A 9,865-nucleotide genomic window follows, 5' to 3' on the forward strand; every position below is an offset into this window, starting at 1 on the left:
ATATAATGCACTTATAGAAAATGACACATGGACTTTATGTGATTTGCCTCATGGCAAAAAGCCCATTGATATGAAGTGGGTTTACAAGTTGAAATACAAGCCGGATGGTGAGATCGATCGCCATAAGGCTGGAATTTTTGCAAAGGGTTATGCACAACAAAAAGGCATAGATTATGAAGAGACTTTTGCTCCCACTTGTCGTATGACTACTGTGCGTTTTCTATATGCATTGGGAGCTCTTTTTGGTTGGGAAGTGCATCAATCAGACATGGTTACTGCTTTCTTGAATGGTGACATATTTGAGGAAGTTTATGTAACGCAACCTCGCGGTTTTGTCATACAAGGACAAGAGGACAAAGTGTGCAGATGTAAGAAGGCTTTGTATAGGTTGAAGCAATCTCCTCGTGCTTGCTATGAGAAAGCTGACACTCATTTCGTTAAACGAGGCTTTCGTAACAGTCCAACAGAAAGCACATTGTATGTAAAGCGTGAGGGTGATGTACTTCTCATTGTGGTATTGCCACCAGACTTACATGCTTTTTCGGACTCAGATTGGGTTGGTTGTTTTGACACGCGAGTGTCCACAAGTGGTTTTTGTTTCATGCTTGGCAGTTCATGTATATCATGGTTGAGCAAGAAGCAACCTACTGTGGCCACTTCGAGTTGTGAGGCTGAGTACATGGTAGTCTTCACAGCTATGGTTGAGTTTAATGGCTGATTTGGGTGTTGGACAACACACTGAGGCAACACTATCTACACTGACAGTCAGAGCGCATTGGTAGTTGCGAGGAACCCAATTTTCATGCTCACACAAAGCACATTGAGGTGCATTACCACTATGTCAGGGAGAGGCTCTCAACAGGAGAGATCAGCTTGGCTTATGTGCCAACACAGGACAACCTTGCAGATCTTTTCACAAAGGCTCTGTCTCGTGAGAAGCTTGAAGCTTTCCGCAAAGCTTGAAGCTTACTCCCCTTTGTGGACTGATCATGTCCTCATGGCATGGCACTTCCCTTTACTCATGTGTCAGCTCTTGTTCATCGCATCACTCCAGGGGGGATTTGTTACCATATACATGTGGTAGTGATGTGTGTGAACACACTAGGACCGCCGGGGCATTTTTCCCTCTTTAGGAGGTTTTTCCCCCCGAGCATTGTATATACACCCATCACTCTAGGGCTATCTATCTTTCCATTGCACACTAAGTAACACACTCTCTATTGTGTGCCTTGAGCTTCCTTCGTCTTCTCCAAGCTGTGTGTGTTGCTCTGCAACCCTAATTCCAATAGGTTTTTCTACTTAGCATGGTAAATATGGCTAGGAAATGGATGGTCAGTAGTGGTAATTGTACCTTGGGTTTGTTGTTGCTTGATTGGCTTGGCCTAGGTTACACTTGCTTAACCAACTGTGGGGATGGTTGGCCTAGATGCATATGAATGCTCATTGTGTGTTTATTTTTTTACTCAGCATGGTAAAGGTGATTAAGGATGGTCGGTTGAAATTGTTACTTACATCCATTGGTAATGGAAAATGATAAATTGGGGTTGTTTTTGACTGGCTGGCTTAAGCCTAGAATTCACTTGCTATAATCTACTATGCATGAATATTAACAGGGTGGTTTCCCCTGGTGCTAACCAATGCTGTACTGGTTCATTACTTAACTAGGCTTTAATGAGGTAATTGCATGACCAGGTATAGTTTGTGATTGGATTGATAAGCATGTCTTAATGATCACTGACATTTGCTTAAAAAACAACCTAGTAAAACCCATCGGGTGGGCGGCTATGTGAACATAAGGAATGCCGATCTGACTTATTGCGCATTGTGTGGGAATGCTGGCCCGACTGCATAGGATTGCCATACCGACTCACTAACTAGATAGTTTTCTACTTCTGTCGCATTCTCTTGGCGGGTATAAATTCAAAAAAATGATGAGAATATCTGTTGCACCTGTTGCTTAATAACAACCTCTTTTTCAAGGAACCTTTACCAAGTAAGGTAAGTATACACTAGGGGACCGTTTTTTGACTGCTTTATCTTCTTCACCATATTATGTGGTGTATGGTATGAGCCCTTTTGGATTAATAGGGATGATATGGTGCCGAGTATCTTCTTGGTTAAAAATTAATACTAGCTCTGTTCTAGCTTATGGTAAAATTTTGGGAGGCTTGGCATTCCGGCTGCATATGGGAATTGAACTATTCTTTAGGTATTTGGTTTTTTCTGATTGCTTACACTGGGCCTATTTTTGTTACTAGTTGTCTTGTTAAAATGTTACAATACTTTGTATCACAAAGACAGGTTAAGGTTAGAAACAAAAAACCATAATGGCACGTTTTTTCTAGTGCTTCATGTTTTTTCAAGGGCTCCTTGCAACTTAATGTGCCGAGAGATTTATCTGGTAAAAGATATATAAACTAAAGGAAGTTTTTGATTCCATAGACTATGATGAGCATAAACCTTATTTGACCTAAACAAACATAAACTAAGCTTGATACTTTTTTGAACTATAAAAGGAATTTTTATAGCTTCTTATATTAATTGATATGGTAGAGTTTCATTAATCTTGAAGGATATTTTGATGGGGGACTATGGCATGGTGGCCTTCTAATCAGAATAATATATTTTTTGCTAGAAACTTGGGTACATAAAAAAAGAGAAAAAGAAGAACATTTTGTACACATATATCACTAAGCTTGTTAAAGCGAATTTTTTTTTGTAAGATGGACATTGATAACAAATGGTATGGTCCATTGATACCTGTAAAACACATCCAAGGCTAACTGAATTGTTGTCTTGTTTGGATGGATGCAGGTAAGGACTCTATCTTATCTTGGAAGGTTTTTTTGACTTTGACAAAGCTGACCTACACTGGATGGAATACTCACTTATTACTTGGGAAGTTCTTTTACTATCTGTATACTGGAAGAGGACCTCTTCCTTACAAACATTGTACCTGAATAATTCTAATATTGATTTGTTTATGTACTTATCTATTCTTTGTTCCATTGCCAGCTGTCTTTTGAATGTAAAAGTTCAATTATGTCTTATTATCTAAGATTAAACAACTACACACACACACACACACACACACACACACACACACACACACACACACACACACACACACACACACACACACACACACACACACACACTTCTTGCAAACGGTGGAAACATAGGTAACACATAACTTGCTTTATAAGTGAAAATTGCGATGTAAAGAGTGATACTATGAGAAGTACCACAATCTATGCATTGAGAGCGGGAAGTTGTCTCATAGTGTGCTACTTTTAGTTGTACACACAATTAACAAACCCACACCCACACCCACACCCACACCACCCACACACACACACACACACACACACACACACACACAATATATATATATATATATACATACATACATACATCAATATAATCAATTTCTAATCCACCTTCTAGATGATGATCTTGGCTAGAACACCTTAATATTACAAATACACTACATGTAATTGCCTTCACAATGGCAAAGTTCATAACCTTGGGGCGATTGCTGGACCTGATTACTTTACTTAAACTTTCAATCTGCAGTAGGATTATCCTCCTGACACTCCTTTTCATGTTAGACATTGTGGTTAGCTTCCCTAATTGAGGGTACATTTAGCTTTTGGTCATCACTACACCAATATGGATGTGTCCCTTGAGAAAAGTTTAGACTAGTACCAGACTTGTATTCTATTGGAATTTGGGGATGTAGTCCTCGCCCTGTGATTTGATAATGAGCTCGACCTTCTATGGTCAATCTTGCAGGTATCATTTAGTAGATTATATTTTTCATCTTGCATTCATGCTCCTATGTCCTTGAGAGCATGGATACCTCCTATTTCATGCTGGATTCTACTTTTGATATTAATCCCAAAGCAAAGCATGGCCTTCTATGTTGCTACCTTATTTGGTTAGGAGTTTCTTGTCCCTTTGACTTATGCATGTTACTTCATGCCCTACAACATCTTGCTTGCCTTGCTAGGTTGCATCCAAATGACAAATGGTTGGGTTTGTGGTTGTTTTGAACCTAAGCTTATGTTGATGGAAGAGGCTCATACACTTACTTGTAGCTTGGATGTGAGGACCATGCTAAGGAAGTGCATGCTGACTATACAAATGCCAACATACTATAAATTTGGCAAATACTTAAGGTGAGGGCTTTAATCCCTTACTTAGCTATTGGTTTTTCTTTTTCTTTGTCTTACAAACAAATAAGAGAAGGAGAGGGTTTTGACACTTGAGGGGTTCTTGTTCTTTAGCCATGATAATGCTTGACAGACCTTTGTAATAGTCACCTTAAAAACAATTTAGCCTGCCTCTTCACTTTCTACTTTTGCATAAGGATGGTAACTGGTACCTTTTGCATTTATATCTGGTAAATTGTAGTAGAATTTGATGTTAATGCTGGTTGTGGTCTAGGCGCTTTGAATTTTATAATACTGAAGGATCTACATTCTTTATCTTGTTTGATTTAATGGTTATTTAGAAGATGAAGTGCAAATCATATAATTGTTGGATTTTGACCTTAGGCCATAATCTCCACAACAACCATTGGCTAGGCTATGGTTATGCTATATTGGCTCCTCTAGCTACTGTAATGCTTTATTTACCTTGATTATGAATACTTTTGGTATGAAGCTGGATCTTGGAATGGCTCCGTTTGTACTTTTGGAACTCTTGCACTCATACTGTAGTTAGAAGGTTTGCAAATTGGCTCTTGGAATGCTTGATTTTTGATTACTAAATACTTTTTTTGTTTCACTCATATTAAGGGCATGGAAAATGATTTTTCTTCACTTATCTTTGCATTAATTGATATGAGTCTAGCTTGAGCCTAACTTGACTTTTATTCCTTATTTATTACTGGTCTACTTTAATTATAGCTCTTGATAAATTTGGATTGATCTGCTACAAAGGACCTGGGAGATTTAATTTTGTCCTTTATGATAGCCTTTGATATGCTTTAGTTCACTATAAACTGCTCTTAAACACTTATGGCTAAGTGCCTTCTGATGATTCTTTGGTGGCATTAGCTCTTAGACTTCTAGTTTATGCTGGTTTCGTGCTCTAGCATTACTTAGGCATGAAATTGAAGTTGGTTGGTTGTGTTTGTGCACTCATGACACATATTCTTGACTTGCTCCTTATTTGATTATATCTGGTTATATTTGGTTTCATGAAGGTTTCCACTACGTGGATGTATTTGCATCTCCGTTCTGGACTAAGACAACCATAAATGTTATGTGCTGCACTACTTTGATGCCTTGATACCAATCCCTAGCTATTTTTGATTGAGGTTACTTCTGAATGAGAGATAGATTTCAATGGATATTTACTTGTGTTAGATTGGAACTGTTGGTTTAAAGTTTGTGATGGCTCCTAGATTCTTCTCTTTGCTGAGTTGTCACCACCTCCACTTGCTCTAGTTGCCTCCTTATATTTGGTTTGTATCTTGTTTTTTTTAAGAAAACCAAAGATTTGGTTATCATTTCATTCACTCATCGATTACCTATACATTCTTAAAGGCATTTTGTTGATCTCTTGATCTAATTGATTTTGATGAATTATATGATATCTTTTAGTTCCTCTGACTCATGAAATATGAAAGTTTCTCTACATAACTAGCTAGTGTACTGATTTTGGCTTGTTGTAGTAGTCTTTTAGCATTATTTATTTTCATATCTCTGGTGCTATAGTTTACAACAAGTGTTTAGATAACCTGGTTGTTGCTACTTCATTTTACAATCTGGCTGCTACTTTGGTGCTACAATCTAGTTCTTAGTATGGTTTACAATTTGGTTGCTACTCAGGATTTACTTTGTCAACACTCCGTTTTGGGCAAGATTCCTCTAGTTTTTACTACTGATTTTTTTGGTTAATGCCATGGTTTACAACAAATGGTTTGCTAGCCTAGTTGCTACTCTGGTTTTACAATCTGATTGCCACTCTAGTTTTATAATCTAGTTCTTACTATGGTTTATAGTTCGATCACACTCAGGTTTTACTTTGTCAACCCTCCCTTTTGGGATTAGTTGCACTTGTTGGGCATGATTCTACTGGTCGTTATTACTACTAATGTACTGTTAAATATGTACTACATCTGCATCATGAATCTTTTGGATTCTCTAGCCTACTAGCTTTGATAATTCTCTATGGTTTTGACATTATAGGTAGAGATGGTCTTGATAGCCGAATCTTTTCCTACTAATGTTTTGCTGTTTATCTCATTCTGAGTAGTGATTTTTATTGTTGATTCCAAGCACCTTGACTTAAATTTGCAAGAACTTTTTAACACACATTCCTGATGGCTATGTTTAGTACCTACTCTAACTCTATTACTCTTATCATGTTACCATTTTTATTGAATAATGCTTCTTTCTACTCTTATGTTTAGTTTAGAGTGGTAGTTTGTGAGCCTTTGGAATGGTTTTCCTCAACATGGAATGGCCCATTTGCCTTGGAAATCTGGTTGTGGTCTTTGACATTGCTTATACTTTTTGAACAGCTTTATTTAAAATTTGTTTTTCTTTGTGCTGCCATTTCCAGCTCTTTAAGCCCTACTAATTTTACATCTTTGACTCGTTATCCTACAATGGGTTGGCATCTCGGGTGTCCCTTTCATATAGTTCACCTATAGGCATTTTTGTAGGCACTTCTCGACTGTTGCTAATTCCAAATTAAGTACTAACCTTTCTGTGTTTTAATTGTTATTTCAATTAGTAAAACTTTGGATCACTAAAGGTCTTTAATGGCATGTATTGTTACACTTTAAAATAAATTTGTACTAAATGTCTTTGATGACATGTATTGTTACACTTCAAAATAAATTTGTTTGAATGCTGCAAGATCCTTCTCGTTGCAACATGCCTTCTCAAATCACTTTGAAAATTTACATACAAAGTATGGATGTCTTGTCTTTCATGATCATGTGGATACTACTTTGAAGATTTAGGAATGGCTTGGAACAACTCTTGGTTTGGAAAAAAAGGAATTACTTGGGGTTTATTCACTCTTGTACTTTCAATACTTTTGTACACATAGGACATTATCTAGTTTAATTATTTTTAAGTAAGACATGGATACTAAGTGATAGGTTCTTTGACACCTATTACACATAGCCAAAGCTAACAAAATCTATTTTCTTGTTTGTATGGATGCAGGTGAGAACTCTATCTTTGCTTAAAGGTGATAAGGTTTGTTGCACTCCGACCTTGAAGATGAGAATGTCTTGCATCTATAGATTGGTTTTTATGCCTTGATAGCTGGAATGATGCTTCATTTTGACCATATTGTAAAAAATTGATTTGAAACCAAAAAAGTTTTTGTGCAAATCATCTTCCAAATGTCTAAAGCTAGTTGTCGTTTGTACAGTGTTCTTTTGTGTAAGGATTATTTTCAAACAGCAACACACATGCTCATTGAAGACTGCCTTGAGGGAAGCTTATCCAACGTGCTTGCATTAAGGGTAGCCCACTACGACTACTGGAGTGCGATCTGCTCTTCACTTGGATAACTACATCCCCTACAATGCAATGGATCACTATTGTCATAAGATGGCACGAACAAATACAACTGCATTTACTAATAGTTTTTTTAAACCCTCATAGTATAGCTTACATGCATAAATGCACTATTACAAGAAACTAACAAGAGGTCACATGGAAATGTATGCCAAAGAGGTAGTATCTTAATTGTTATGAGCATAAATACAAATATACTACCTCATGTATTTGTAGAATTTTGTAGGAAAAATAGCATGAATGCTATACATTGGCATTGAGTTATCACCATGTTGCATGATGTGATTAAAAGGGTATCCATTTTTTTTCCACAAAACACTTGTTTCTTTCATAGTTTTTTTGAACAAATTGGCATGTGAGAGAAGTACATATGCATTTCAAAAGTTTTTTAAAGGGAAGAAAGCATGCATTCACTGTCTATGCTTAGCATTGGAACCCTATCATTAAGCATCACTCGCGTATAAGGGTAACCGGTTTGATTAAAAATAATTAAAAAAATGACATATTTTAAAACTATTCTTGGGGTATTTAAGTTGTGTGATGGTATATTCAACACCTGTTTTGTACATACTTTTTTAAAAGTGACATATTCTTTAAGTTCATAAAGCCTATTGATGCGTTTTGCATGGAAATATGGTTAATACCCAAGTAGTGATGCAACAGCCCCAAATCTTTCATCTTGAAAGTAGCATTCAAATCAACCTTAAATTCAGCAATATGTCTCTCATTTGGTATAGCGATCAGCAAATCATCAACATAAAGAACCACAATGAGAAGTACATCACCCTCACGCTTTACATACAATGTGCTTTCTATTGGACTGTTACGAAAGCCTCGTTTAACCAAATGAGTGTAAGCTTTCTCATACCAAGCACGAGGAGATTGCTTCAACCCATACAAAGCCTTATTACATCTGCACACTTTGTCCTCTTGTCCTTTTATGACAAAACCGTGAAGTTGCGTTACATAAACTTCCTCAAATATGTCACCATTCAAGAAAGCAGTAACAATGTCTGAATGATGTCCATCCCAACCAAACCGAGCTGCCAATGCACATAGAAAACGTACAGTAGTCATACGACAAGTGGGAGCAAAAGTCTCTTCATAATTCATGGCTTTTTGCTGTGCATAACCTTTTGCAACAAGTCGAGGCTTATGGCGATCAATCTCACCATCCGGCTTGCGTTTCAACTTGTAAACCCACTTCGTACCAATGGCCTTTTTGCCAGGAGGCAAATCACATAAAGTCCATGTGTCATTTTCTATAAGTGCATCATATTCTGATTGCATGGCAGCCATCCAATTTTTTGAATTCTGTGCTTCATCAAAAGACAGAGGCTCCTCAACATCATGTAAGCTAGACACAGCCAAAAGCATAACAATCTGATGCATAAGATGCATGGTGAGAGCCTGAACGAGTACGACTAGACAAAGGTGCATCCAATTTACTGTCACGCAAAGTGTGCACCAGCCATTTTGGCATACCTCTAGCCTGCTCATTTTCAGCCCTTTCCTCATCAAGTACATCATGTACATCTGCATCAATAATAGGCTGATCTAAAACATTTTCAGAAACCCCCATAGGCTGTACATTTGCCTCATTGGAACTTACATTCGTATTTCCACCACTGAAAAGAGGCAACAAAGTGTCATAAATGTCTTGTGAGCTTACATTACCGTCTCTAGTACATGACAGCAAGGGCTGAACAGAATCTTCCACAAACACTACATCCCGTGAAACCACAATATGCATTGTTTGCAGATGATACAACATATAACCTTTGCTTTCAGCACTATAACCAACAAAAATACATTTGACAGCCTTATCATCTAATTTTCTGCGATGTGTTTGTGGCACCAAAACATATGCCAAACAGCCAAAAACACGCATGTGCTCAATAGAAGGCTTTCTATCATGCCATGCTTCATATGGAGTAATAGACTGCAAAGCTTTCGTAGGACACCTGTTAAGTACATAAGTGGCACACATGATGGCCTCAAGCCAAAAAGAATGCGGCAAAGCTTGACTTTTGACCATACATGCATCGTGCCATTTTCGTCAATGACCTGTTTTTTCTCTCAGCAACACTATTTTGTTGAGGTGTATAAGGCACTGTACATTGGTGTTTTATCCCACGACTAGCCAGAAATGCACTAAATTCATGAGACATATACTCCCCCCCTCGATCGGAACGGAGGGTGCCCATAGTACATTTCGAGACATTTTGAGCCATAAATTGTTTGAAGCACCTAAAAACTTCGGACTTCGCTTTAAGCGAAAATACCCATGCATGCCTGGAGTAATCATCAATGAA

Source organism: Adiantum capillus-veneris, chromosome 13 (assembly GCF_014529385.1).
Source record: "Adiantum capillus-veneris isolate H3 chromosome 13, ASM1452938v2, whole genome shotgun sequence".
Taxonomy (NCBI): Eukaryota; Viridiplantae; Streptophyta; class Polypodiopsida; order Polypodiales; family Pteridaceae; genus Adiantum; species Adiantum capillus-veneris.